This window comes from Leuresthes tenuis, unplaced genomic scaffold (assembly GCF_036924035.1).
Source record: "Leuresthes tenuis unplaced genomic scaffold, fLeuTen1.0.hap1 SCAF_1, whole genome shotgun sequence".
In the NCBI taxonomy this organism is placed as follows: Eukaryota; Metazoa; Chordata; class Actinopteri; order Atheriniformes; family Atherinopsidae; genus Leuresthes; species Leuresthes tenuis.
The window spans coordinates 12,298,719-12,323,876 of NW_027325355.1; the positions used below are offsets into that span (position 1 = coordinate 12,298,719).

General features: G+C 46.8%; 1 protein-coding gene, 37 non-coding genes and 26 pseudogenes across 38 annotated transcripts in view; all 64 read right to left on the reverse strand.

Moving 5' to 3' along the window:
- The window catches only part of LOC140291809 (NLR family CARD domain-containing protein 3-like), a 562,338-nt gene that overhangs the window by 300,165 nt on the left and 237,015 nt on the right, over window positions 1-25,158 (reverse strand). The gene's annotated exons all lie outside the window — the stretch shown is intronic.
- On the reverse strand, window positions 149-267 carry LOC140309832 (5S ribosomal RNA; annotated as a pseudogene).
- Window positions 537-655, reverse strand: LOC140289932 (5S ribosomal RNA). The gene has a single exon (XR_011912303.1). It is a non-coding gene; the product is annotated as a 5S ribosomal RNA (ribosomal RNA).
- On the reverse strand, window positions 1,308-1,426 carry LOC140299901 (5S ribosomal RNA; annotated as a pseudogene).
- Window positions 1,696-1,814, reverse strand: LOC140272277 (5S ribosomal RNA; annotated as a pseudogene).
- LOC140296131 (5S ribosomal RNA) lies at window positions 2,084-2,202 on the reverse strand (annotated as a pseudogene).
- Window positions 2,465-2,583, reverse strand: LOC140290247 (5S ribosomal RNA). The gene has a single exon (XR_011912335.1). It is a non-coding gene; the product is annotated as a 5S ribosomal RNA (ribosomal RNA).
- Window positions 2,853-2,971, reverse strand: LOC140301073 (5S ribosomal RNA; annotated as a pseudogene).
- Window positions 3,240-3,358, reverse strand: LOC140297857 (5S ribosomal RNA). Its single transcript, XR_011913556.1, has one exon. It is a non-coding gene; the product is annotated as a 5S ribosomal RNA (ribosomal RNA).
- On the reverse strand, window positions 3,628-3,746 carry LOC140298215 (5S ribosomal RNA). Its single transcript, XR_011913882.1, has one exon. It is a non-coding gene; the product is annotated as a 5S ribosomal RNA (ribosomal RNA).
- On the reverse strand, window positions 4,016-4,134 carry LOC140309272 (5S ribosomal RNA). The gene has a single exon (XR_011916365.1). It is a non-coding gene; the product is annotated as a 5S ribosomal RNA (ribosomal RNA).
- LOC140299902 (5S ribosomal RNA) lies at window positions 4,787-4,905 on the reverse strand (annotated as a pseudogene).
- Window positions 5,175-5,293, reverse strand: LOC140272282 (5S ribosomal RNA; annotated as a pseudogene).
- On the reverse strand, window positions 5,563-5,681 carry LOC140297432 (5S ribosomal RNA). Its single transcript, XR_011913167.1, has one exon. It is a non-coding gene; the product is annotated as a 5S ribosomal RNA (ribosomal RNA).
- Window positions 5,950-6,068, reverse strand: LOC140298891 (5S ribosomal RNA). Its single transcript, XR_011914489.1, has one exon. It is a non-coding gene; the product is annotated as a 5S ribosomal RNA (ribosomal RNA).
- On the reverse strand, window positions 6,338-6,456 carry LOC140296132 (5S ribosomal RNA; annotated as a pseudogene).
- LOC140290258 (5S ribosomal RNA) lies at window positions 6,719-6,837 on the reverse strand. Its single transcript, XR_011912336.1, has one exon. It is a non-coding gene; the product is annotated as a 5S ribosomal RNA (ribosomal RNA).
- On the reverse strand, window positions 7,107-7,225 carry LOC140297874 (5S ribosomal RNA). The gene has a single exon (XR_011913571.1). It is a non-coding gene; the product is annotated as a 5S ribosomal RNA (ribosomal RNA).
- On the reverse strand, window positions 7,495-7,613 carry LOC140298082 (5S ribosomal RNA). The gene has a single exon (XR_011913761.1). It is a non-coding gene; the product is annotated as a 5S ribosomal RNA (ribosomal RNA).
- LOC140294139 (5S ribosomal RNA) lies at window positions 7,883-8,001 on the reverse strand (annotated as a pseudogene).
- Window positions 8,271-8,389, reverse strand: LOC140300329 (5S ribosomal RNA; annotated as a pseudogene).
- Window positions 8,659-8,777, reverse strand: LOC140299668 (5S ribosomal RNA; annotated as a pseudogene).
- LOC140294489 (5S ribosomal RNA) lies at window positions 9,047-9,166 on the reverse strand (annotated as a pseudogene).
- Window positions 9,436-9,554, reverse strand: LOC140285289 (5S ribosomal RNA). The gene has a single exon (XR_011910388.1). It is a non-coding gene; the product is annotated as a 5S ribosomal RNA (ribosomal RNA).
- LOC140297584 (5S ribosomal RNA) lies at window positions 9,824-9,942 on the reverse strand. The gene has a single exon (XR_011913306.1). It is a non-coding gene; the product is annotated as a 5S ribosomal RNA (ribosomal RNA).
- LOC140297897 (5S ribosomal RNA) lies at window positions 10,212-10,330 on the reverse strand. The gene has a single exon (XR_011913592.1). It is a non-coding gene; the product is annotated as a 5S ribosomal RNA (ribosomal RNA).
- On the reverse strand, window positions 10,600-10,718 carry LOC140299978 (5S ribosomal RNA). Its single transcript, XR_011914786.1, has one exon. It is a non-coding gene; the product is annotated as a 5S ribosomal RNA (ribosomal RNA).
- LOC140309334 (5S ribosomal RNA) lies at window positions 10,988-11,106 on the reverse strand. Its single transcript, XR_011916374.1, has one exon. It is a non-coding gene; the product is annotated as a 5S ribosomal RNA (ribosomal RNA).
- LOC140302342 (5S ribosomal RNA) lies at window positions 11,376-11,494 on the reverse strand (annotated as a pseudogene).
- Window positions 11,764-11,882, reverse strand: LOC140268950 (5S ribosomal RNA; annotated as a pseudogene).
- Window positions 12,152-12,270, reverse strand: LOC140270851 (5S ribosomal RNA). The gene has a single exon (XR_011907728.1). It is a non-coding gene; the product is annotated as a 5S ribosomal RNA (ribosomal RNA).
- LOC140270922 (5S ribosomal RNA) lies at window positions 12,540-12,658 on the reverse strand. Its single transcript, XR_011907747.1, has one exon. It is a non-coding gene; the product is annotated as a 5S ribosomal RNA (ribosomal RNA).
- On the reverse strand, window positions 12,928-13,046 carry LOC140285461 (5S ribosomal RNA; annotated as a pseudogene).
- Window positions 13,313-13,431, reverse strand: LOC140298760 (5S ribosomal RNA). The gene has a single exon (XR_011914377.1). It is a non-coding gene; the product is annotated as a 5S ribosomal RNA (ribosomal RNA).
- On the reverse strand, window positions 13,701-13,819 carry LOC140298404 (5S ribosomal RNA). Its single transcript, XR_011914054.1, has one exon. It is a non-coding gene; the product is annotated as a 5S ribosomal RNA (ribosomal RNA).
- On the reverse strand, window positions 14,089-14,207 carry LOC140299287 (5S ribosomal RNA; annotated as a pseudogene).
- Window positions 14,477-14,595, reverse strand: LOC140314248 (5S ribosomal RNA; annotated as a pseudogene).
- On the reverse strand, window positions 14,865-14,983 carry LOC140314019 (5S ribosomal RNA). Its single transcript, XR_011917108.1, has one exon. It is a non-coding gene; the product is annotated as a 5S ribosomal RNA (ribosomal RNA).
- On the reverse strand, window positions 15,253-15,371 carry LOC140268957 (5S ribosomal RNA; annotated as a pseudogene).
- Window positions 15,641-15,759, reverse strand: LOC140293195 (5S ribosomal RNA). The gene has a single exon (XR_011912649.1). It is a non-coding gene; the product is annotated as a 5S ribosomal RNA (ribosomal RNA).
- LOC140299218 (5S ribosomal RNA) lies at window positions 16,029-16,147 on the reverse strand (annotated as a pseudogene).
- On the reverse strand, window positions 16,417-16,535 carry LOC140299961 (5S ribosomal RNA; annotated as a pseudogene).
- On the reverse strand, window positions 16,802-16,920 carry LOC140298772 (5S ribosomal RNA). Its single transcript, XR_011914388.1, has one exon. It is a non-coding gene; the product is annotated as a 5S ribosomal RNA (ribosomal RNA).
- LOC140301050 (5S ribosomal RNA) lies at window positions 17,190-17,308 on the reverse strand (annotated as a pseudogene).
- On the reverse strand, window positions 17,578-17,696 carry LOC140271043 (5S ribosomal RNA). Its single transcript, XR_011907833.1, has one exon. It is a non-coding gene; the product is annotated as a 5S ribosomal RNA (ribosomal RNA).
- On the reverse strand, window positions 17,966-18,084 carry LOC140294541 (5S ribosomal RNA). The gene has a single exon (XR_011912793.1). It is a non-coding gene; the product is annotated as a 5S ribosomal RNA (ribosomal RNA).
- LOC140299027 (5S ribosomal RNA) lies at window positions 18,354-18,472 on the reverse strand. Its single transcript, XR_011914615.1, has one exon. It is a non-coding gene; the product is annotated as a 5S ribosomal RNA (ribosomal RNA).
- Window positions 18,742-18,860, reverse strand: LOC140304400 (5S ribosomal RNA; annotated as a pseudogene).
- LOC140293561 (5S ribosomal RNA) lies at window positions 19,130-19,248 on the reverse strand (annotated as a pseudogene).
- Window positions 19,518-19,636, reverse strand: LOC140292000 (5S ribosomal RNA). The gene has a single exon (XR_011912506.1). It is a non-coding gene; the product is annotated as a 5S ribosomal RNA (ribosomal RNA).
- On the reverse strand, window positions 19,906-20,024 carry LOC140293607 (5S ribosomal RNA). Its single transcript, XR_011912690.1, has one exon. It is a non-coding gene; the product is annotated as a 5S ribosomal RNA (ribosomal RNA).
- Window positions 20,294-20,412, reverse strand: LOC140298361 (5S ribosomal RNA). Its single transcript, XR_011914016.1, has one exon. It is a non-coding gene; the product is annotated as a 5S ribosomal RNA (ribosomal RNA).
- On the reverse strand, window positions 20,682-20,800 carry LOC140304624 (5S ribosomal RNA; annotated as a pseudogene).
- LOC140297618 (5S ribosomal RNA) lies at window positions 21,070-21,188 on the reverse strand. The gene has a single exon (XR_011913337.1). It is a non-coding gene; the product is annotated as a 5S ribosomal RNA (ribosomal RNA).
- Window positions 21,458-21,576, reverse strand: LOC140301644 (5S ribosomal RNA; annotated as a pseudogene).
- Window positions 21,846-21,964, reverse strand: LOC140303694 (5S ribosomal RNA; annotated as a pseudogene).
- Window positions 22,234-22,352, reverse strand: LOC140302497 (5S ribosomal RNA). The gene has a single exon (XR_011914974.1). It is a non-coding gene; the product is annotated as a 5S ribosomal RNA (ribosomal RNA).
- On the reverse strand, window positions 22,621-22,739 carry LOC140277747 (5S ribosomal RNA). Its single transcript, XR_011909166.1, has one exon. It is a non-coding gene; the product is annotated as a 5S ribosomal RNA (ribosomal RNA).
- On the reverse strand, window positions 23,009-23,127 carry LOC140298416 (5S ribosomal RNA). The gene has a single exon (XR_011914065.1). It is a non-coding gene; the product is annotated as a 5S ribosomal RNA (ribosomal RNA).
- LOC140283143 (5S ribosomal RNA) lies at window positions 23,397-23,515 on the reverse strand. The gene has a single exon (XR_011909972.1). It is a non-coding gene; the product is annotated as a 5S ribosomal RNA (ribosomal RNA).
- Window positions 23,785-23,903, reverse strand: LOC140298812 (5S ribosomal RNA). Its single transcript, XR_011914422.1, has one exon. It is a non-coding gene; the product is annotated as a 5S ribosomal RNA (ribosomal RNA).
- Window positions 24,172-24,290, reverse strand: LOC140294365 (5S ribosomal RNA). The gene has a single exon (XR_011912776.1). It is a non-coding gene; the product is annotated as a 5S ribosomal RNA (ribosomal RNA).
- LOC140266185 (5S ribosomal RNA) lies at window positions 24,560-24,678 on the reverse strand. The gene has a single exon (XR_011906841.1). It is a non-coding gene; the product is annotated as a 5S ribosomal RNA (ribosomal RNA).
- On the reverse strand, window positions 24,948-25,066 carry LOC140297928 (5S ribosomal RNA). The gene has a single exon (XR_011913619.1). It is a non-coding gene; the product is annotated as a 5S ribosomal RNA (ribosomal RNA).

Consider the following 25,158-nt stretch of genomic DNA (forward strand, 5'->3'; position numbering starts at 1 on the left):
TATTCTCTCCAGCGGAAACTGAGACTCTCAGATCACTTCGTGTCTGCCAACAAAGCAGCAGCAGCTGAAGATGACCAACTTCCTCATGTGTCACACGGTGATCAGACGTTGCAACAAAAGACATGCAGGTGGTAGAGAGAAGAGAAAAAGCTTACAGCACCTGGTATTCCCAAGTAGTCTCCCATCCAAGTACTAACCAGGACCAACCCTGCTTGGCTTCCGAGATCAGACGAGGTAGGGCATGTTCAGGGTGGTGTGGCCGTAAGCAACAATGTCTGTGACAAATGTGCATTATATAGGTACTGGAATCATACGGTTACACTATGTAACCAGATAATTGCCAAGAAAGGCTGATATGTAGTGGGCACATCTTCATCCCTGATGTGATTATTACCTGCAGTTGAAACTGAGACTCTCAGATCACTTCGTGTCTGCCAACAAAGCAGCAGCAGCTGAAGATGACCAACTTCCTCATGTGTCACAGGGTGATCAGACGTTGCAACAAAAGACATGCATGTGGTAGAGAGAAGAGAAAAACCTTACAGCACCTGGTATTCCCAAGCGGTCTCCCATCCAAGTACTAACCAGGCCCAACCCTGCTTGGCTTCCGAGATCAGACGAGGTCGGGCATGTTCAGGGTGGTGTGGCCGTAAGCAACAATGTCTGTGACAAATGTGCATTATATCGGTACTGGAATCATACAGTTCCTCTATGTAATCAGATAATTGCCGAGAAAGGCTAACTTGTAGTGGGCACATCTTCTTCCCTGACGTGATTATTATCTGCAGTTGAAACTTAGAATGTCAGATCACTTCGTGTCTGCCAACAAAGCAGCAGCAGCTGAAGATGACCAACTTCCTCATGTGTCACAGGGTGATCAGACGTTGCAACAAAAGACATGTAGGTGGTAGAGAGAAGAGAAAAAGCTTACAACAGCTGGTATTCCCAAGAAGTCTCCCATCCAAGTAATAACCAGGCCCAACCCTGCTTGGCTTCCCGAGATCAGACGAGGTTGGGCATGTTCAGGGTGGTGTGGCCCGTAAGCAACAATATCTGTGAGTAATGTGCATTATATAGGTACTGGAATCATACGGTTACTCTATGTAACCAGATAATTGCAGAGAAAGGCTGATATGTAGTGGGCACATCTTCATCCCTGATGTGATTATTATCTGCAGTTGAAACTGAGACTCTCAGATCCCTTCGTGTCTGCCAACAAAGCAGCAGCAGCTGAAGATGACCAACTTCCTCATGTGTCACAGGGTGATCAGACGTTGCAACAAAAGACATGTAGGTGGTAGAGAAAAAGCTTACAGCACCTGGTATTCCCAAGTAGTCTCCCATCCAAGTACTAACCAGGACCAACCCTGCTTGGCTTCCGAAATCAGACGAGGTCGGGCATGTTCAGGGTGGTGTGGCCGTAAGCAACAATGTCTGTGACAAATGTGCATTATATCGGTACTGGAATCATACAGTTCCTCTATGTAATCAGATAATTGCCGAGAAAGGCTAACTTGTAGTGGGCACATCTTCTTCCCTGACGTGATTATTATCTGCAGTTGAAACTTAGAATCTCAGATCACTTCGTGTCTGCCAACAAAGCAGCAGCAGCTGAAGATGACCAACTTCCTCATGTGTCACAGGGTGATCAGACGTTGCAACAAAAGACATGTAGGTGGTAGAGAGAAGAGAAAAAGCTTACAACAGCTGGTATTCCCAAGAAGTCTCCCATCCAAGTAATAACCAGGCCCAACCCTGCTTGGCTTCCGAGATCAGACGAGGTCGGGCATATTCAGGGTGGTGTGGCCGTAAGCAACAATGTCTGTGACAAATGTGCATTATATCGGTACTGGAATCATACAGTTCCTCTATGTAACCAGATGATTGCCGAGAAAGGCTGATGCGTAGTGGGCACATCTTCTTCCCTGTCGTGATTATTATCTGCAGTTGAAACTGAGAATCTCAGATCACTTCGTGTCTGCCAACAAAGCAGCAGCAGCTGAAGATGACCAACTTCCTCATGTGTCACAGGGTGATCAGACGTTGCAACAAAAGACATGCAGGTGCTAGAGAGAAGAGAAAAAGCTTACAGCACCTGGTATTCATAAGCAGTCTCCCATCCAAGTACTAACCAGGCCCAACCTTGCTTGGCTTCCGAGATCAGACGAGGGTTGGCATATTCAGGGTGGTGTGGCTGTAAGCAACAATGTCTGTGACAAATGTGCATTATATAGGTACTGGAATCATACGGTTACTCTATGTAACCAGATAATTGCAGAGAAAGGCTGATATGTAGTGGGCACATCTTCATCCCTGATGTGATTATTATCTGCAGTTGAAACTGAGACTCTCAGATCCCTTCGTGTCTGCCAACAAAGCAGCAGCAGCTGAAGATGACCAACTTCCTCATGTGTCACAGGGTGATCAGACGTTGCAACAAAAGACATGTAGGTGGTAGAGAAAAAGCTTACAGCACCTGGTATTCCCAAGCGGTCTCCCATCCAAGTACTAACTAGGCCCAACCCTGCTTGGCTTCCGAGATCAGACGAGGTCGGGCATATTCAGGGTGGTGTGGCTGTAAGCAACAATGTCTGTCACAAATGTGCATTATATAGGTACTGGAATCATACGGTTACTCTATGTAACCAGATAATTGCCAAGAAAGGCTGATATATAGTGGGCATATCTTCATCCCTGATGTGATTATTACCTGCAGTTGAAACTGAGACTCTCAGATCACTTCGTGTCTGCCAACAAAGCAGCAGCAGCTGAAGATGACCAACTTCCTCATGTGTCACAGGGTGATCAGACGTTGCAACAAAAGACATGCAGGTGGTAGAGAGAAGAGAAAAAGCTTACAGCACCTGGTATTCCCAAGCAGTCTGCCATCCAAGTACTAACCAGGCCCAACCCTGCTTGGCTTCTGAGATCAGACGAGGTCGGGCATGTTCAGGGTGGTGTGGCCGTAAGCAACAATGTCTGTGACAAATGTGCATTATATCGGTACTGGAATCATACAGTTCCTCTATGTAATCAGATAATTGCAGAGAAAGGCTAACTTGTAGTGGGCACATCTTCTTCCCTGACGTGATTATTATCTGCAGTTGAAACTTAGAATCTCAGATCACTTCGTGTCTGCCAAAAAGCAGCAGCAGCTGAAGATGACCAACTTCCTCATGTGTCACAGGGTGATCAGACGTTGCAACAAAAGACATGCATGTGGTAGAGAGAAGAGAAAAAGCTTACAGCACCTGGTATTCCCAAGCGGTCTCCCATCCAAGTACTAACTAGGCCCAACCCTGCTTGGCTTCCGAGATCAGACGAGGTCAGGCATATTCAGGGTGGTGTGGCTGTAAGCAACAATGTCTGTCACAAATGTGCATTATATAGGTACTGGAATCATACGGTTACACTATGTAACCAGATAATTGCCGAGAAAGGCTAACTTGCAGCTGGCAAATCTTCATCCTTGATGTGATTATTATCTGTAGTTGAAACTGAGAATCTCAGATCACTTTGTGTCTGCCAACAAAGCAGCAGCAGCTGAAGATGACCAACTTCCTCATGTGTCACAGGGTGATCAGACGTTGCAACAAAAGACATGCAGGTGGAAGAGAGAAGAGAAATAGCTTACAGCACCTGGTATTCCCAAGCGGTCTCCCATCCAAGTACTAACTAGGCCCAACCCTGCTTGGTTTCCGAGATCAGACGAGGTCGGGCATGTTCAGGGTGGTTTGGCCGTAGGCGACAATGTCTTTGACAAATGTGCATTATATAGGTACTGGAATCATACAGTTCCTATATGTAACCAGATAATTGCCGAGAAAGGCTGATGCGTATTGGGCACATCTTCTTCCCTGTCGTGATTATTCTCTCCAGCGGAAACTGAGACTCTCAGATCACTTCGTGTCTGCCAACAAAGCAGCAGCAGCTGAAGATGACCAACTTCCTCATGTGTCACACGGTGATCAGACGTTGCAACAAAAGACATGCAGGTGGTAGAGAGAAGAGAAAAAGCTTACAGCACCTGGTATTCCCAAGTAGTCTCCCATCCAAGTACTAACCAGGCCCAACCCTGCTTGGCTTCCGAGATCAGACGAGGTCGGGCATGTTCAGGGTGGTGTGGCCGTAAGCAACAATGTCTGTGACAAATGTGCATTATATCGGTACTGGAATCATACAGTTCCTCTATGTAATCAGATAATTGCCGAGAAAGGCTAACTTGTAGTGGGCACATCTTCTTCCCTGACGTGATTATTATCTGCAGTTGAAACTTAGAATGTCAGATCACTTCGTGTCTGCCAACAAAGCAGCAGCAGCTGAAGATGACCAACTTCCTCATGTGTCACAGGGTGATCAGACGTTGCAACAAAAGACATGTAGGTGGTAGAGAGAAGAGAAAAAGCTTACAACAGCTGGTATTCCCAAGAAGTCTCCCATCCAAGTAATAACCAGGCCCAACCCTGCTTGGCTTCCCGAGATCAGACGAGGTTGGGCATGTTCAGGGTGGTGTGGCCCGTAAGCAACAATATCTGTGAGTAATGTGCATTATATAGGTACTGGAATCATACGGTTACTCTATGTAACCAGATAATTGCAGAGAAAGGCTGATATGTAGTGGGCACATCTTCATCCCTGATGTGATTATTATCTGCAGTTGAAACTGAGACTCTCAGATCCCTTCGTGTCTGCCAACAAAGCAGCAGCAGCTGAAGATGACCAACTTCCTCATGTGTCACAGGGTGATCAGACGTTGCAACAAAAGACATGTAGGTGGTAGAGAAAAAGCTTACAGCACCTGGTATTCCCAAGTAGTCTCCCATCCAAGTACTAACCAGGACCAACCCTGCTTGGCTTCCGAAATCAGACGAGGTCGGGCATGTTCAGGGTGGTGTGGCCGTAAGCAACAATGTCTGTGACAAATGTGCATTATATCGGTACTGGAATCATACAGTTCCTCTATGTAATCAGATAATTGCCGAGAAAGGCTAACTTGTAGTGGGCACATCTTCTTCCCTGACGTGATTATTATCTGCAGTTGAAACTTAGAATCTCAGATCACTTCGTGTCTGCCAACAAAGCAGCAGCAGCTGAAGATGACCAACTTCCTCATGTGTCACAGGGTGATCAGACGTTGCAACAAAAGACATGTAGGTGGTAGAGAGAAGAGAAAAAGCTTACAACAGCTGGTATTCCCAAGAAGTCTCCCATCCAAGTAATAACCAGGCCCAACCCTGCTTGGCTTCCGAGATCAGACGAGGTCGGGCATATTCAGGGTGGTGTGGCCGTAAGCAACAATATCTGTGAACAATGTGCATTATATAGGTACTGGAATCATACGGTTCCTCTATGTAACCAGATAATTGCCGAGAAAGGCTGATATGTAGTGGGCATATCTTCATCCCTGATGTGATTATTACCTGCAGTTGAAACTGAGACTCTCAGATCACTTCGTGTCTGCCAACAAAGCAGCAGCAGCTGAAGATGACCAACTTCCTCATGTGTCAAAGGGTGATCAGACGTTGCAACAAAAGACATGCAGGTGGTAGAGAGAAGAGAAAAAGCTTACAGCACCTGGTATTCCAAAGCAGTCTCCCATCCAAGTACTAACCAGGCCCAACCCTGCTTGGCTTCCGAGATCAGACGAGGTCGGGCATATTCAGGGTGGTGTGGCCGTAAGCAACAATATCTGTGAACAATGTGCATTATATAGGTACTGGAATCATACAGTTCCTCTATGTAAGCAGATAATTACCGAGAAAGGCTGATATGTAGTGGGCACATCTTCATCCCAGATGTGATTATTACATGCAGTTGAAACTGAGACTCTCAGATCACTTAGTGTCTGCCAAAAAGCAGCAGCAGCTGAAGATGACCAACTTCCTCATGTGTCACAGGGTGATCAGACGTTGCAACAAAAGACATGCAGGTGGTAGAGAGAAGAGAAAAAGCTTAAAGCCCCTGGTATTCCCAAGCGGTCTCCCATCCAAGTACTAACCAGGCCCAACCCTGCTTGGCTTCCGAGATCAGACGAGGTCGGGCATGTTCAGGGTGGTGTGGCCGTAAGCAACAATGTCTGTGACAAATGTGCATTATATCGGTACTGGAATCATACAGTTCCTCTATGTAACCAGATGATTGCCGAGAAAGGCTGATGCGTAGTGGGCACATCTTCTTCCCTGTCGTGATTATTATCTGCAGTTGAAACTGAGAATCTCAGATCACTTCGTGTCTGCCAACAAAGCAGCAGCAGCTGAAGATGACCAACTTCCTCATGTGTCACAGGGTGATCAGACGTTGCAACAAAAGACATGCAGGTGCTAGAGAGAAGAGAAAAAGCTTACAGCACCTGGTATTCATAAGCAGTCTCCCATCCAAGTACTAACCAGGCCCAACCTTGCTTGGCTTCCGAGATCAGACGAGGGTTGGCATATTCAGGGTGGTGTGGCTGTAAGCAACAATGTCTGTGACAAATGTGCATTATATAGGTACTGGAATCATACGGTTACTCTATGTAACCAGATAATTGCAGAGAAAGGCTGATATGTAGTGGGCACATCTTCATCCCTGATGTGATTATTATCTGCAGTTGAAACTTAGAATCTCAGATCACTTCGTGTCTGCCAACAAAGCAGCAGCAGCTGAAGATGACCAACTTCCTCATGTGTCACAGGGTGATCAGACGTTGCAACAAAAGACATGTAGGTGGTAGAGAAAAAGCTTACAGCACCTGGTATTCCCAAGCGGTCTCCCATCCAAGTACTAACTAGGCCCAACCCTGCTTGGCTTCCGAGATCAGACGAGGTCGGGCATATTCAGGGTGGTGTGGCTGTAAGCAACAATGTCTGTGACAAATGTGCATTATATCGGTACTGGAATCATACAGTTCCTCTATGTAATCAGATAATTGCAGAGAAAGGCTAACTTGTAGTGGGCACATCTTCTTCCCTGACGTGATTATTATCTGCAGTTGAAACTTAGAATCTCAGATCACTTCGTGTCTGCCAACAAAGCAGCAGCAGCTGAAGATGACCAACTTCCTCATGTGTCACAGGGTGATCAGACGTTGCAACAAAAGACATGCAGGTGGTAGAGAGAAGACTAAAAGCTTACAGCACCTGGTATTCCCAAGCTGTCTCCGATCCAAGTACTAACCAGGCCCAACCCTGCTTGGCTTCCGAGATCAGACGAGGTCGGGCATATTCAGGGTGGTGTGGCCGTAAGCAACAATATCTGTGAACAATGTGCATTATATAGGTACTGGAATCATACGGTTACACTATGTAACCAGATAATTGCCGAGAAAGGCTAACTTGCAGCTGGCAAATCTTCATCCTTGATGTGATTATTATCTGTAGTTGAAACTGAGAATCTCAGATCACTTTGTGTCTGCCAACAAAGCAGCAGCAGCTGAAGATGACCAACTTCCTCATGTGTCACAGGGTGATCAGACGTTGCAACAAAAGACATGCAGGTGGTAGAGAGAAGAGAAAAAGCTTACAGCACCTGGTATTCCCAAGCAGTCTGCCATCCAAGTACTAACCAGGCCCAACCCTGCTTGGCTTCCGAGATCAGACGAGGTCGGGCATGTTCAGGGTGGTGTGGCCGTAAGCAACAATGTCTGTGACAAATGTGCATTATATCGGTACTGGAATCATACAGTTCCTCTATGTAATCAGATAATTGCAGAGAAAGGCTAACTTGTAGTGGGCACATCTTCTTCCCTGACGTGATTATTATCTGCAGTTGAAACTTAGAATCTCAGATCACTTCGTGTCTGCCAACAAAGCAGCAGCAGCTGAAGATGACCAACTTCCTCATGTGTCACAGGGTGATCAGACGTTGCAACAAAAGACATGTAGGTGGTAGAGAGAAGAGAAAAAGCTTACAACAGCTGGTATTCCCAAGTAGTCTCCCATCCAAGTACTAACCAGGCCCAACCCTGCTTGGCTTCTGAGATCATACGAGGTTGGGCATATTCAGGGTGGTGTGGCCGTAAGCAACAATATCTGTGAACAATGTGCATTATATAGGTACTGGAATCATACGGTTACACTATGTAACCAGATAATTGCCGAGAAAGGCTAACTTGCAGCTGGCAAATCTTCATCCTTGATGTGATTATTATCTGTAGTTGAAACTGAGAATCTCAGATCACTTTGTGTCTGCCAACAAAGCAGCAGCAGCTGAAGATGACCAACTTCCTCATGTGTCACAGGGTGATCAGACGTTGCAACAAAAGACATGCAGGTGGAAGAGAGAAGAGAAATAGCTTACAGCACCTGGTATTCCCAAGCGGTCTCCCATCCAAGTACTAACTAGGCCCAACCCTGCTTGGTTTCCAAGGTCAGACGAGGTCTGGTATATTCAGGGTGGTTTGGCCGTAAGCAACAATGTCTGTAACAAATGTGCATTATATAGGTACTGGAATCATACAGTTCCTCTATGTAACCAGATAATTGCCGAGAAAGAATGATATGTAGTGGGCACATCTTCTTCCCTGTCGTGATTATTCTCTCCAGCGGAAACTGAGACTCTCAGATCACTTCGTGTCTGCCAACAAAGCAGCAGCAGCTGAAGATGACCAACTTCCTCATGTGTCACAGGGTGATCAGACGTTGCAACAAAAGACATGCATGTGGTAGAGAGAAGAGAACAACCTTACAGCACCTGGTATTCCCAAGCGGTCTCCCATCCAAGTACTAACCAGGCCCAACCCTGCTTGGCTTCCGAGATCAGACAAGGTCGGGCATGTTCAGGGTGGTGTAGCCGTAAGCAACAATGTCTGTGACAAATGTGCATTATATCGGTACTGGAATCATACGGTTACACTATGTAACCAGATAATTGCCGAGAAAGGCTAACTTGTAGTGGGCACATCTTCTTCCCTGACGTGATTATTATCTGCAGTTGAAACTTAGAATCTCAGATCACTTCGTGTCTGCCAACAAAGCAGCAGCAGCTGAAGATGACCAACTTCCTCATGTGTCACAGGGTGATCAGACGTTGCAACAAAAGACATGTAGGTGGTAGAGAGAAGAGAAAAAGCTTACAACAGCTGGTATTCCCAAGAAGTCTCCCATCCAAGTAATAACCAGGCCCAACCCTGCTTGGCTTCCCAAGATCAGACGAGGTTGGGCATGTTCAGGGTGGTGTGGCCGTAAGCAACAATATCTGTGAACAATGTGCATTATATAGGTACTGGAATCATACGGTTACTCTATGTAACCAGATAATTGCCGAGAAAGGCTGATATGTAGTGGGCATATCTTCATCCCTGATGTGATTATTACCTGCAGTTGAAACTGAGACTCTCAGATCACTTCGTGTCTGCCAACAAAGCAGCAGCAGCTGAAGATGACCAACTTCCTCATGTGTCACAGGGTGATCAGACGTTGCAACAAAAGACATGCAGGTGGTAGAGAGAAGAGAAAAATCTTACAGCACCTGGTATTCCCAAGCGGTCTCCCATCCAAGTACTAACCAGGCCCAACCCTGCTTGGCTTCCGAGATCAGACGAGGTCGGGCATGTTCAGGGTGGTGTGGCCGTAAGCAACAATGTCTGTGACAAATGTGAATTATATAGGTACTGGAATCATACAGTTCCTCTATGTAACCAGATAATTGCCGAGAAAGGCTGATGCGTAGTGGGCACATCTTCTTCCCTGTCGTGATTATTATCTGCAGTTGAAACTGAGAATCTCAGATCACTTCGTGTCTGCCAACAAAGCAGCAGCAGCTGAAGATGACCAACTTCCTCATGTGTAACAGGGTGATCAGACGTTGCAACAAAAGACATGCATGTGGTAGAGAGAAGAGAAAAAGCTTACAGCACCTGGTATTCCCAAGCAGTCTCCCATCCAAGTACTAACCAGGCCCAACCCTGCTTGGCTTCCGAGATCAGACGAGGTCGGGCATGTTCAGGGTGGTGCGGCCGTAAGCAACAATATCTGTCAACAATGTGCATTATATAGGTACTGGAATCATACGGTTCCTCTATGTAACCAGATGATTGCCGAGAAAGGCTGATGCGTAGTGGGCACATCTTCTTCCCTGTCGTGATTATTCTCTCCAGCGGAAACTGAGACTCTCAGATCACTTTGTGTCTGCCAAAAAAGCAGCAGCAGCTGAAGATGACCAACTTCCTCATGTGTCACAGGGTGATCAGACGTTGCAACAAAAGACATGTAGATGGTAGAGAGAAGAAAAAAAGCTTACAGCACCTGGTATTCCCAAGTAGTCTCCCATCCAAGTACTAACCAGGACCAACCCTGCTTGGCTTCCGAGATCAGACGAGGTCGGGCATGTTCAGGGTGGTGTGGCCGTAAGCAACAATGTCTGTGACAAATGTGCATTATATCGGTACTGGAATCATACGGTTACTCTATGTAATCAGATAATTACCGAGAAAGGCTGATATGTAGTGGGCACATCTTCATCCCAGATGTGATTATTACCTGCAGTGGAAACTGAGAGTCTCAGATCCCTTCGTGTCTGCCAACAAAGCAGCAGCAGCTGAAGATGACCAACTTCCTCATGTGTCACAGGGTGATCAGACGTTGCAACAAAAGACATGCAGGTGGTAGAGAGAAGAGAAAAAGCTTACAGCACCTGGTATTCCCAAGTAGTCTCCCATCCAAGTACTAACCAGGCCCAACCCTGCTTGGCTTCCGAGATCAGACGAGGTCGGGTATGTTCAGGGTGGTGTGGCCGTAAGCAACAATATCTGTGAACAATGTGCATTATATAGGTACTGGAATCATATGGTTACTCTATGTAACCAGATAATTGCAGAGAAAGAATGATATGTAGTGGGCACATCTTAATCCCTGATGTGATTATTACCTGCAGTTGAAAGTGAGACTCTCAGATCACTTCGTGTCTGCCAACAAAGCAGCAGCAGCTGAAGATGACCAACTTCCTCATGTGTCACAGGGTGATCAGACGTTGCAACAAAAGACATGCAGGTGGTAGAGAAAAGAGAAATAGCTTACAGCACCTGGTATTCCCAAGTAGTCTCCCATCCAAGTACTAACCAGGCCCAACCCTGCTTGGCTTCCGAGATCAGACGAGGTCGGGCATGTTCAGGGTGGTGTGGCCGTAAGCAACAATGTCTGTGACAAATGTGCATTATATAGGTACTGAAATCATACAGTTCCTCTATGTAACCAGATAATTACCGAGAAAGGCTGATATGTAGTGGGCACATCTTCATCCCAGATGTGATTATTACCTGCAGTGGAAACTGAGACTCTCAGATCACTTCGTGTCTGCCAACAAAGCAGCAGCAGCTGAAGATGACCAACTTCCTCATGTGTCACAGGGTGATCAGACGTTGCAACAAAAGACATGCAGGTGGTAGAGAGAAGACTAAAAGCTTAAAGCACCTGGTATTCCCAAGCTGTCTCCGATCCAAGTACTAACCAGGCCCAACCCTGCTTGGCTTCCGAGATCAGACGAGGTCGGGCATATTCAGGGTGGTGTGGCCGTAAGCAACAATATCTGTGAACAATGTGCATTATATAGGTACTGGAATCATACGGTTCCTCTATGTAACCAGATAATTGCCGAGAAAGGCTGATATTTAGTGGGCACATCTTCATCCCTGATGTGATTATTATCTGTAGTTGAAACTGAGACTCTCAGATCACTTCGTGTCTGCCAACAAAGCAGCAGCAGCTGAAGATGACCAACTTCCTCATGTGTCACAGGGTGATCAGACGTTGCAACAAAAGACATGCAGGTGGTAGAGAGAAGAGAAACAGCTTACAGCACGTGGTATTCCCAAGCAGTCTCCCATCCAAGTACTAAACAGGCCCAGCCCTGCTTGGCTTCCGAGATCAGACGAGGTCGGGCATATTCAGGGTGGTGTGGCTGTAAGTAACAATGCTTGTGACAAATGTGCATTATATAGGTACTGGAATCATACGGTTACTCTATGTAACCAGATAATTGCCGAGAAAGGCTGACTTGTAGTGGGCACATCTTCATCCCTGATGTGATTATTATCTGTAGTTGAAACTGAGACTCTCAGATCACTTCGTGTCTGCCAACAAAGCAGCAGCAGCTGAAGATGACCAACTTCCTCATGTGTCACAGGGTGATCAGACGTTGCAACAAAAGACATGCAGGTGGGAGAGAGAAGAGAAAAAGCTTACAGCACCTGGTATTCCCAAGCAGTCTCCCATCCAAGTACTAACCAGGCCCAACCCTGCTTGGCTTCCGAGATCAGACGAGGTCGGGCATGTTCAGGGTGGTGTGGCCGTAAGCAACAATATCTGTGAACAATGTGCATTATATAGGTACTGGAATCATACAGTTCCTCTATGTAACCAGATAATTGCGGAGAAAGGCTAACTTGTAGTGGGCACATCTTCATCCCTGATGTGATTATTATCTGTAGTTGAAACTGAGACTCTCATATCACTTCGTGTCTGCCAACAATGCAGCAGCAGCTGAAGATGACCAACTTCCTCATGTGTCACAGGGTGATCAGACGTTGCAACAAAAGACATGCAGGTGGTAGAGAGAAGAGAAACAGCTTACAGCACCTGGTATTCCCAAGCAGTCTCCCATCCAAGTACTAACCAGGCCCAACCCTGCTTGGCTTCCGAGATCAGACGAGGTCGGGCATGTTCAGGGTGGTGTGGCCGTAAGCGACAATATCTGTGACAAATGTGCATTATATAGGTACTGGAATCATACGGTTCCTCTATGTAACCAGATAATTGCCGAGAAAGGCTGATATGTAGTGGGCACATTTTCTTCCCTGTCGTGATTATTCTCTCCAGCGGAAACTGAGACTCTCAGATCACTTAGTGTCTGCCAACAAAGCAGCAGCAGCTGAAGATGACCAACTTCCTCATGTGTCAGAGGGTGATCAGACGTTGCAACAAAAGACATGCAGGTGGGAGAGAGAAGAGAATAAGCTTACAGCACCTGGTATTCCCATGTAGTCTCCCATCCAAGTACTAACCAGGCCCAACCCTGCTTGGCTTCGAAGATCAGACGAGGTCGGGCATATTCGGGGTGGTGTGGCTGTAAGTAACAATGCTTGTGACAAATGTGCATTATGTAGGTACTGGAATCATACAGTTCCTCGATGTAACCAGATAATTGCCGAGAAAGGCTGATGCGTATTGGGCACATCTTCATCCCTGATGTGATTATTACCTGCAGTTGACACTGAGACTCTCAGATCACTTCGTGTCTGCCAACAAAGCAGCAGCTGAAGATGACCAACTTCCTCATGTGTCACAGGGTGATCAGACGTTGCAACAAAAGACATGCAGGTGGGAGAGAGAAGAGAAAAAGCTTACAGCACCTGGTATTCCCAAGCAGTCTCCCATCCAAGTACTAACCAGGCCCAACCCTGCTTGGCTTCCGAGATCAGATGAGGTCGGGTATGTTCAGGGTGGTGTGGCCGTAAGCAACAATATCTGTGAACAATGTGCATTATATAGGTACTGGAATCATACAGTTCCTCTATGTAACCAGATAATTGCCGAGAAAGGCTAACTTGTATTGGGCACATCTTCTTCCCTGTCGTGATTATTCTCTCCAGCGGAAACTGAGACTCTCAGATCACTTCGTGTCTGCCAACAAAGCAGCAGCAGCTGAAGATGACCAACTTCCTCATGTGTCACAGGGTGATCAGACGTTGCAACAAAAGACATGCAGGTGGTAGAGAGAAGAGAAAAAGCTTACAGCACCTGGTATTCCCAAGCGGTCTCCCATCCAAGTACTAACCAGGCCCAACCCTGCTTGGCTTCCGAGATCAGACGAGGTCGGGCATGTTCAGGGTGGTGTGGCCGTAAGCAACAATATCTGTGAACAATGTGCATTATATAGGTACTGGAATCATACAGTTCCTCTATGTAACCAGATAATTGCCGAGAAAGGCTAACTTGTAGTGGGCACATCTTCTTCCCTGTCGTGATTATTCTCTCCAGCGGAAACTGAGACTCTCAGATCACTTCGTGTCTGCCAACAAAGCAGCAGCAGCTGAAGATGACCAACTTCCTCATGTGTCACAGGGTGATCAGACGTTGCAACAAAAGACATGCAGGTGGTAGAGAGAAGAGAAACAGCTTACAGCACGTGGTATTCCCAAGCAGTCTCCCATCCAAGTACTAAACAGGCCCAGCCCTGCTTGGCTTCCGAGATCAGACGAGGTCGGGCATATTCAGGGTGGTGTGGCCGTAAGCAACAATATCTGTGAACAATGTGCATTATATAGGTACTGGAATCATACGGTTACACTATGTAACCAGATAATTGCAGAGAAAGGCTGATATGTAGTGGGCACCTCTTCATCCCTGATGTGATTATTACCTGCAGTTGAAACTGAGACTTTCAGATCACTTCGTGTCTGCCAACAAAGCAGCAGCAGCTGAAGATGACCAACTTCCTCATGTGTCACAGGGTGATCAGACGTTGCAACAAAAGACATGCAGGTGGTAGAGAGAAGAGAAACAGCTTACAGCACGTGGTATTCCCAAGCAGTCTCCCATCCAAGTACTAAACAGGCCCAACCCTGCTTGGCTTCCGAGATCAGACGAGGTCGGGCATATTCAGGGTGGTGTGGCTGTAAGTAACAATGCTTGTGACAAATGTGCATTATATAGGTACTGGAATCATACGGTTACTCTATGTAACCAGATAATTGCCGAGAAAGGCTGACTTGTAGTGGGCACATCTTCATCCCTGATGTGATTATTATCTGTAGTTGAAACTGAGACTCTCAGATCACTTCGTGTCTGCCAACAAAGCAGCAGCAGCTGAAGATGACCAACTTCCTCATGTGTCACAGGGTGATCAGACGTTGCAACAAAAGACATGCAGGTGGGAGAGAGAAGAGAAAAAGCTTACAGCACCTGGTATTCCCAAGCAGTCTCCCATCCAAGTACTAACCAGGCCCAACCCTGCTTGGCTTCCGAGATCAGACGAGGTCGGGCATATTCAGGGTGGTGTGGCCGTAAGCAACAATATCTGTGAACAATGTGCATTATATAGGTACTGGAATCATACGGTTACACTATGTAACCAGATAATTGCAGAGAAAGGCTGATATGTAGTGGGCACCTCTTCATCCCTGATGTGATTATTACCTGCAGTTGAAACTGAGACTTTCAGATCACTTCGTGTCTGCCAACAAAGCAGCAGCAGCTGAAGATGACCAACTTCCTCATGTGTCACAGGGTGATCAGACGTTGCAACAAAAGACATGCAGGTGGTAGAGAGAAGAGAAACAGCTTACAGCACGTGGTATTCCCAAGCAGTCTCCCATCCAAGTACTAAACAGGCCCAGCCCTGCTTGGCTTCCGAGATCAGACGAGGTCGGGCATATTCAGGGTGGTGTGGCTGTAAGTAACAATGCTTGTGACAAATGTGCATTATATAGGTACTGGAATCATACGGTTACTCTATGTAACCAGATAATTGCCGAGAAAGGCTGACTTGTAGTGGGCACATCTTCATCCCTGATGTGATTATTATCTGTAGTTGAAACTGAGACTCTCAGATCACTTCGTGTCTGCCAACAAAGCAGCAGCAGCTGAAGATGACCAACTTCCTCATGTGTCAGAGGGTGATCAGACGTTGCAACAAAAGACATGCAGGTGGTAGAGAGAAGAGAAAAAGCTTACAGCACCTGGTATTCCCAAGCGGTCTTCCATCCAAGTACTAACCAGGCCCAACCCTGCTTGGCTTCCGAGATCAGACGAGGTCGGGCATGTTCAGGGTGGTTTGGCCATAAGCGACAATGTCTGTGACAAATGTGCATTATATAGGTACTGGAATCATACAGTTCCTCTATGTAACCAGATAATTGCCGAGAAAGGCTGATATGTAGTGGGCACATCTTCTTCCCTGTCGTGATTATTCTCTCCAGCTGAAACTGAGACTCTCAGATCACTTCGTGTCTGCCAACAAAGCAGAAGCAGCTGAAGATGACCAACTTCCTCATGTGTCACAGGGTGATCAGACGTTGCAACAAAAGACATGCAGGTGGGAGAGAGAAGAGACTAAGCTTACAGCACCTGGTATTCCCATGTAGTCTCCCATCCAAGTACTAACCAGGCCCAACCCTGCTTGGCTTCCAAGATCAGACGAGGTCGGGCATATTCGGGGTGGTGTGGCCGTAAGCAACAATGCCTGTGACAAATGTGCATTATGTAGGTACTGGAATCATACAGTTCCTCTATGTAACCAGATAATTGCCGAGAAAGGCTGATGCGTAGTGGGCACATCTTCTTCCCTGTCGTGATTATTCTCTCCAGCGGAAACTGAGACTCTCAGATCACTTCGGGTCTGCCAACAAAGCAGCAGCAGCTGAAGATGACCAACTTCCTCATGTGTCACAGGGTGATCAGACGTTGCAACAAAAGACATGCAGGTGGTAGAGAGAAGAGAAAAAGCTTACAGCACCTGGTATTCCCAAGCGGTCTCTCATCCAAGTACTAACCAGGTCCAACCCTGCTTGGCTTCCGAGATCAGACGAGGTCGGGCATATTCAGGGTGGTGTGGCTGTAAGTAACAATGCTTGTGACAAATGTGCATTATGTAGGTACTGGAATCATACAGTTCCTCGATGTAACCAGATAATTGCCGAGAAAGGCTGATGCGTATTAGGCACATCTTCTTCCCTGTCGTGATTATTCTCTCCAGCGGAAACTGAGACTCTCAGATCACTTCGTGTCTGCCAACAAAGCAGCAGCTGAAGATGACCAACTTCCTCATGTGTCACAGGGTGATCAGACGTTGCAACAAAAGACATGCAGGTGGGAGAGAGAAGAGAAAAAGCTTACAGCACCTGGTATTCCCAAGCAGTCTCCCATCCAAGTACTAACCAGGCCCAACCCTGCTTGGCTTCCGAGATCAGATGAGGTCGGGTATGTTCAGGGTGGTGTGGCCGTAAGCAACAATACCTGTGAACAATGTGCATTATATAGGTACTGGAATCATACAGTTCCTCTATGTAACCAGATAATTGCCGAGAAAGGCTAACTTGTAGTGGGCACATCTTCATCCCTGATGTGATTATTACCTGCAGTTGAAACTGAGACTCTCAGATCACTTCATGTCTGCCAACAAAGCAGCAGCAGCTGAAGATGACCAACTTCCTCATGTGTCAGAGGGTGATCAGACGTTGCAACAAAAGACATGCAGGTGGTAGAGAGAAGAGAAAAAGCTTACAGCACCTGGTATTCCCAAGCGGTCTTCCATCCAAGTACTAAGCAGGCCCAACCCTGCTTGGCTTCCGAGATCAGACGAGGTCGGGCATGTTCAGGGTGGTGTGTCCGTAAGCAACAATGCCTGTGACAAATGTGCATTATGTAGGTACTGGAATCATACAGTTCCTCGATGTAACCAGATAATTGCCGAGAAAGGCTAACTTGTAGTGGGCACATCTTCTTCCCTGATGTGATTATTACCTGCAGTTGAAAGTGAGACTCTCAGATCACTTCGTGTCTGCCTACAAAGCAGCAGCAGCTGAAGATGACCAACGTCCTCATGTGTCACAGGGTGATCAGACGTTGCAACAAAAGACATGCAGGGGGTAGAGAGAAGAGAAAAAGCTTACAGCACCTGGTATTCCCAAGCAGTCTCCCATCCAAGTACTAACCAGGCCCAACCCTGCTTGGCTTCCGAGATCAGACGAGGTCGGGCATGTTCAGGGTGGTGTGGCCGTAAGCAACAATGTCTGTGACAAATGTGCATTATATCGGTACTGGAATCATACAGTTCCTCTATGTAACCAGATAATTGCCGAGAAAGGCTGATGCTTATTGGGCACATCTTCTTCCCTGTCGTGATTATTCTCTCCAGCGGAAACTGAGACTCTCAGATCACTTCGTGTCTGCCAACAAAGCAGCAGCAGCTGAAGATGACCAACTTCCTCATGTGTCACAGGGTGATCAGACGTTGCAACAAAAGACATGCAGGTGGTAGAGAGAAGAGAAAAAGCTTACAGCATCTGGTATTCCCAAGCGGTCTCCCATCCAAGTACTAACCAGGCCCAACCCTGCTTGGCTTCCGAGATCAGACGAGGTCGGGCATGTTCAGGGTGGTGTGGCCGTAAGCAACAATATCTGTGAACAATGTGCATTATATAGGTACTGGAATCATACGGTTACACTATGTAACCAGATAATTGCAGAGAAAGGCTGATATGTAGTGGGCACCTCTTCATCCCTGATGTGATTATTACTTGCAGTTGAAACTGAGACTCTCAGATCACTTCGTGTCTGCCAACAAAGCAGCAGCAGCTGAAGATGACCAACTTCCTCATGTGTCACAGGGTGATCAGACGTTGCAACAAAAGACATGCATGTGGTAGAGAGAAGAGAAAAAGCTTACAGCACCTGGTATTCCCAAGCAGTCTCCCATCCAAGTACTAACCAGGCCCAACCTTGCTTGGCTTCCGAGATCAGACGAGGTCGGGCAAATTCAGGGTGGTGTGGCTGTAAGCAACAATGTCTGTCACAAATGTGCATTATATAGGTACTGGAATCATACAGTTCCTCTATGTAACCATATAATTGCTGAGAAAGGCTGATGCGTATTAGGCACATCTTCTTCCCTGTCGTGATTATTCTCTCCAGCGGAAACTGAGACTCTCAGATCACTTCGTGTCTGCCAACAAAGCAGCAGCAGCTGAAGATGACCAACTTCCTCATGTGTCACAGGGTGATCAGACGTTGCAACAAAAGACATGCAGGGGGTAGAGAGAAGAGAAAAAGCTGACAGCACCTGGTATTCGCAAGCAGTCTCCCATCCAAGTACTAACCAGGCCCAACCCTGCTTGGCTTCCGAGATCAGACGAGGTCGGGCATATTCAGGGTGGTTTCGCCATAAGCGACAATGTCTGTGACAAATGTGCATTATATCGGTACTGGAATCATACAGTTCCTCTATGTAACCAGATAATTGCCGAGAAAGGCTGATATTTAGTGGGCACATCTTCTTCCCTGTCGTGATTATTCTCTCCAGCGGAAACTGAGACTCTCAGATCACTTCGTGTCTGCCAACAAAGCAGCAGCAGCTGAAGATGACCAACTTCCTCATGTGTCACAGGGTGATCAGACGTTGCAACAAAAGACATGCAGGTGGTAGAGAGAAGAGAAAAAGCTTACAGCACCTGGTATTCATAAGCAGTCTCCCATCCAAGTACTGACCAGGCCCAACCCTGCTTGGCTTTTGAGATCAGACGAGGTTGGGCATGTTCAGGGTGGTGTGGCCGTAAGCAACAATATCTGTGAACAATGTGCATTATATAGGTACTGGAATCATACGGTTACACTATGTAACCAGATAATTGCCGAGAAAGGCTAACTTGTAGTGGGCACATCTTCTTCCCTGTCGTGATTATTATCTGCAGTTGAAACTTAGAATCTCAGATCACTTCGTGTCTGCCAACAAAGCAGCAGCAGCTGAAGATGACCAACTTCCTCATGTGTCACAGGGTGATCAGACGTTGCAACAAAAGACATGCATGTGGTAGAGAGAAGAGAAAAAGCTTACAGCACCTGGTATTCCCAAACAGTCTCCCATCCAAGTACTAACCAGGCCCAACCCTGCTTGGCTTCCGAGATCAGACGAGGTCGGGCATGTTCAGGGTGGTTTGGCCGTAAGCAACAATATCTGTGAACAATGTGCATTATATAGGTACTGGAATCATACGGTTACACTATGTAACCAGATAATTGCAGAGAAAGGCTGATATGTAGTGGGCACCTCTTCATCCCTGATGTGATTATTACCTGCAGTTGAAACTGAGACTTTCAGATCACTTTGTGTCTGCCAACAAAGCAGCAGCAGCTGAAGATGACCAACTTCCTCATGTGTCACAGGGTGATCAGACGTTGCAACAAAAGACATGCATGTGGTAGAGAGAAGAGAAAAAGCTTACAGCACCTGGTATTCCCAAGCAGTCTCCCATCCAAGTACTAACCAGGCCCAACCCTGCTTGGCTTCCGAGATCAGACGAGGTCGGGCATGTTCAGGGTGGTTTGGCCATAAGCGACAATGTCTGTGACAAATGTGCATTATATAGGTACTGGAATCATACAGTTCCTCTATGTAACCAGATAATTGCCGAGAAAGGCTGATGCGTATTGGGCACATCTTCTTCCCTGTCGTGATTATTCTCTCCAGCGGAAACTGAGACTCTCAGATCACTTCGTGTCTGCCAACAAAGCAGCAGCAGCTGAAGATGACCAACGTCCTCATGTGTCACAGGGTGCTCAGACGTTGAAACAAAAGACATGCAGGTGGGAGAGAGAAGAGAAAAAGCTTACAGCACCTGGTATTCCCAAGCAGTCTCCCATCCAAGTACTAACCAGGCCCAACCCTGCTTGGCTTCCGAGATCAGACGAGGTCGGGCATGTTCAGGGTGGTGTGTCCGTAAGCAACAATGCCTGTGACAAATGTGCATTATGTAGGTACTGGAATCATACGGTTCCTCTATGTAACCAGATAATTGCCGAGAAAGGCTGATGCGTAGTGGGCACATCTTCTTCCCTGTCGTGATTATTCTCTCCATCTGAAACTGAGACTCTCAGATCACTTCGTGTCTGCCAACAAAGCAGCAGCAGCTGAAGATGACCAACTTCCTCATGTGTCACAGGGTGATCAGACGTTGCAACAAAAGACATGCAGGTGGGAGAGAGAAGAGAATAAGCTTACAGCACCTGGTATTCCCATGTAGTCTCCCATCCAAGTACTAACCAGGCCCAACCCTGCTTGGCTTCCGAGATCAGACTAGGTCGGGCATGTTCAGGGTGGTGTGGCCGTAGACGACAATGTCTGTGACAAATGTGCATTATATAGGTACTGGAATCATACAGTTCCTCTATGTAACCAGATAATTGCCGAGAAAGGCTGATGCGTAGTGGGCACATCTTCTTCCCTGTCGTGATTATTCTCTCCATCTGAAACTGAGACTCTCAGATCACTTCGTGTCTGCCAACAAAGCAGCAGCAGCTGAAGATGACCAACGTCCTCATGTGTCACAGGGTGATCAGACGTTGCAACAAAAGACATGCAGGTGGTAGAGAGAAGAGAAAAAGCTTACAGCACCTGGTATTCCCAAGCGGTCTTCCATCCAAGTACTAACCAGGCCCAACCCTGCTTGGCTTCCAAGATCAGACGAGGTCGGGCATATTCAGGGTGGTGTGGCCGTAAGCAACAATATTGGTGAACAATGTGCATTATATAGGTACTGGAATCATAAGGTTCCTCTATGTAACCAGATAATTCCCGAGAAAGGCTGATATGTAGTGGGCACATCTTCTTCCCTGTCGTGATTATTCTCTCCAGTTGAAACTGAGACTCTCAGATCACTTCGTTTCTGCCAACAAAGCAGCAGCAGCCGAAGATGACCAACATCCTCATGTGTCACAGGGTGATCAGACGTTGCAACAAAAGACATGCATGTGGTAGAGAGAAGAGAAAAAGCTTACAGCAACTGGTATTCCCAAGCGGTCTTCCATCCAAGTACTAACCAGGCCCAACCCTGCTTGGCTTCCAAGATCAGACGAGGTCGGGCATATTCAGGGTGGTGTGGCCGTAAGCAACAACATTGGTGAACAATGTGCATTATATAGGTACTGGAATCATACAGTTCCTCTATGTAACCAGATAATTGCCGAGAAAGAATGATATGTAGTGGGCACATCTTCTTCCCTGTCGTGATTATTCTCTCCAGCGGAAACTGAGACTCTCAGATCACTTCGTGTCTGCCAACAAAGCAGCAGCAGCTGAAGATGACCAACTTCCTCACGTGTCACAGGGTGATCAGACGTTGCAACAAAAGACATGCAGGTGGTAGAGAGAAGACTAAAAGCTTACAGCACCTGGTATTCCCAAGCGGTCTCCCATCCAAGTACTAACCAGGCCCAACCTTGTTAGGCTTCCGAGATCAGACGAGGTCGGGCAAATTCAGGGTGGTGTGGCTGTAAGCAACAATGTCTGTCACAAATGTGCATTATATAGGTACTGGAATCATACGGTTATTCTATGTAAACAGATAATTGCCGAGAAAGAATGATATGTAGTGGGCACATCTTAATCCCTGATGTGATTATTACCTGCAGTTGAAACTGAGACTCTCAGATCACTTCGTGTCTGCCAACAAAGCAGCAGCAGCTGAAGATGACCAACTTCCTCATGTGTCACAGGGTGATCAGACGTTGCAACAAAAGACATGTAGGTGGTAGAGAGAAGAGAAAAAGCTTACAGCACCTGGTATTCCCAAGTAGTCTCCCACCCAAGTACTAACCAGGCCCAACCCTGCTTGGCTTCCGAGATCAGATGAGGTCGGGCATGTTCAGGGTGGTTTGGCCGTAAGCGACAATGTCTGTCACAAATGTGCATTATATAGGTACTGGAATCATAGAGTTCCTCTATGTAACCAGATAATTGCCAAGAAAGGCTGATATGTAGTGGGCATATCTTCATCCTTGATGTGATTACTACCTGTAGTTGAAACTGAGACTCTCAGATCACCTTTGTCTGCCAACAAAGCAGCAGCAGCTGAAGATGACCAACTTCCTCATGTGTCACAGGGTGATCAGACGTTGCAACAAAAGACATGCAGGTGGTAGAGAGAAGAGAAAAAGCTTACAGCACCTGGTATTCCCAAGTAGTCTCCCATCCAAGTACTAACCAGGCCCAACCCTGCTTGGCTTCCGAGATCAGACGAGGTCGGGCATGTTCAGGGTGGTTTGGCTGTAAGCGACAATGTCTGTTACAAATGTGAATTATATAGGTACTGGAATCATACAGTTCCTCTATGTAACCAGATAATTGCCAAGAAAGGCTGATATGTAGTGGGCATATCTTCATCCTTGATGTGATTACTACCTGCAGTTGAAACTGAGACTCTCAGATCACTTCGTGTCTGCCAACAAAGCAGCAGCAGCTGAAGATGACCAACTTCCTCATGTGTCACAGGGTGATCAGACGTTGCAACAAAAGACATGCAGGTGGTAGAGAGAAGAGAAAAAGCTTACAGCACCTGGTATTCCCAAGCGGTCTCCCATCCAAGTACTAACCAGGCCCAACCCTGCTTGGCTTCCGAGATCAGACGAGGTCGGGCATGTTCAGGGTGGTGTGGCCGTAAGCAACAATGTCTGTGACAAATGTGCATTATATCGGTACTGGAATCATACAGTTCCTCTATGTAACCAGATGATTGCCGAGAAAGGCTAACTTGTAGTGGGCACATCTTCTTCCCTGTCGTGATTATTCTCTCCAGCGGAAACTGAGACTCTCAGATCACTTCGTGTCTGCCAACAAAGCAGCAGCAGCTGAAGATGACCAACTTCCTCATGTGTCACAGGGTGATCAGACGTTGCAACAAAAGACATGCAGGTGGTAGAGAGAAGAGAAAAAGCTTACAGCACCTGGTATTCCCAAGTAGTCTCCCACCCAAGTACTAACCAGGCCCAACCCTGCTTGGCTTCCGAGATCAGACGAGGTCGGGCATGTTCAGGGTGGTTTGGCCGTAAGCGACAATGTCTGTCACAAATGTGCATTATATAGGTACTGGAATCATACAGTTCCTCTATGTAACCAGATAATTGCCAAGAAAGGCTGATATGTAGTGGGCATATCTTCATCCTTGATGTGATTACTACCTGTAGTTGAAACTGAGACTCTCAGATCACTTCGTGTCTGCCAACAAAGCAGCAGCAGCTGAAGATGACCAACTTCCTCATGTGTCACAGGGTGATCAGACGTTGCAACAAAAGACATGCACGTGGTAGAGAGAAGAGAAAAAGCTTACAACACCTGGTATTCCCAAGCGGTCTCCCATCCAAGTACTAACCAGGCCCAACCCTGCTTGGCTTCCGAGATCAGACGAGGTCGGGCATGTTCAGGGTGGTGTGGCCGTAAGCAACAATGTCTGTGACAAATGTGCATTATATCGGTACTGGAATCATACGGTTCCTCTATGTAACCAGATAATTGCCGAGTAGGCTAACTTGTAGTGGGCACATCTTCTTCCCTGACGTGATTATTATCTGCAGTTGAAACTTAGAATCTCAGATCACTTCGTGTCTGCCAAAAAAGCAGCAGCAGCTGAAGATGACCAACTTCCTCATGTGTCACAGGGTGATCAGACGTTGCAACAAAAGACATGCAGGTGGTAGAGAGAGGAGAAATAGCTTACAGCACCTGGTATTCCCAAGTAGTCTCCCATCCAAGTACTAACCAGGCCCAACCCTGCTTGGCTTCCAAGATCAGACGAGGTTGGGCATGTTCAGGGTGGTGTGGCCGTAAGCAACAATATCTGTGAACAATGTGCATTATATAGGTACTGGAATCATACGGTTCCTCTATGTAACCAGATAATTGCAGAGAAAGGCTGATATGTAGTGGGCACATCTTAATCCCTGATGTGAATATTACCTGCAGTTGAAACTGAGACTCTCCGATCACTTCGTGTCTGCCAACAATCCAGCAGAAGCTGAAGATGACCAACTTCCTCATGTGTCACAGGGTGATCAGACGTTGCAACAAAAGACATGCAGGTGCTAGAGAGAAGAGAAAAAGCTTACAGCACCTGGTATTCCCAAGTAGTCTCCCATCCAAGTACTAACCAGGCCCAACCCTGCTTGGCTTCCGAGATCAGACGAGGTCGGGCATGTTCAGGGTGGTTTGGCCGTAAGCGACAATGTCTGTCACAAATGTGCATTATATAGGTACTGGAATCATAGAGTTCCTCTATGTAACCAGATAATTGCAGAGAAAGGCTGATATGTAGTGGGCACATCTTCTTCCCTGTCGTGATTATTATCTGCAGTTGAAACTGAGACTCTCAGATCACTTCGTGTCTGCCAACAAAGCAGCAGCAGCTGAAGATGACCAACTTCCTCATGTGTCACAGGGTGATCAGACGTTGCAACAAAAGACATGCAGGTGGTAGAGAGAAGAGAAAAAGCTTACAGCACGTGGTATTCCCAAGCAGTCTCCCATCCAAGTACTAACCAGGCCCAACCCTGCTTGGCTTCCGAGATCAGACGAGGTCGGGTATATTCAGGGTGGTGTGGCCGTAAGCAACAATATCTGTGAACAATGTGCATTATATAGGTACTGGAATCATACGGTTCCTCTATGTAACCAGATAATTGCTGAGAAAGGCTGATGCGT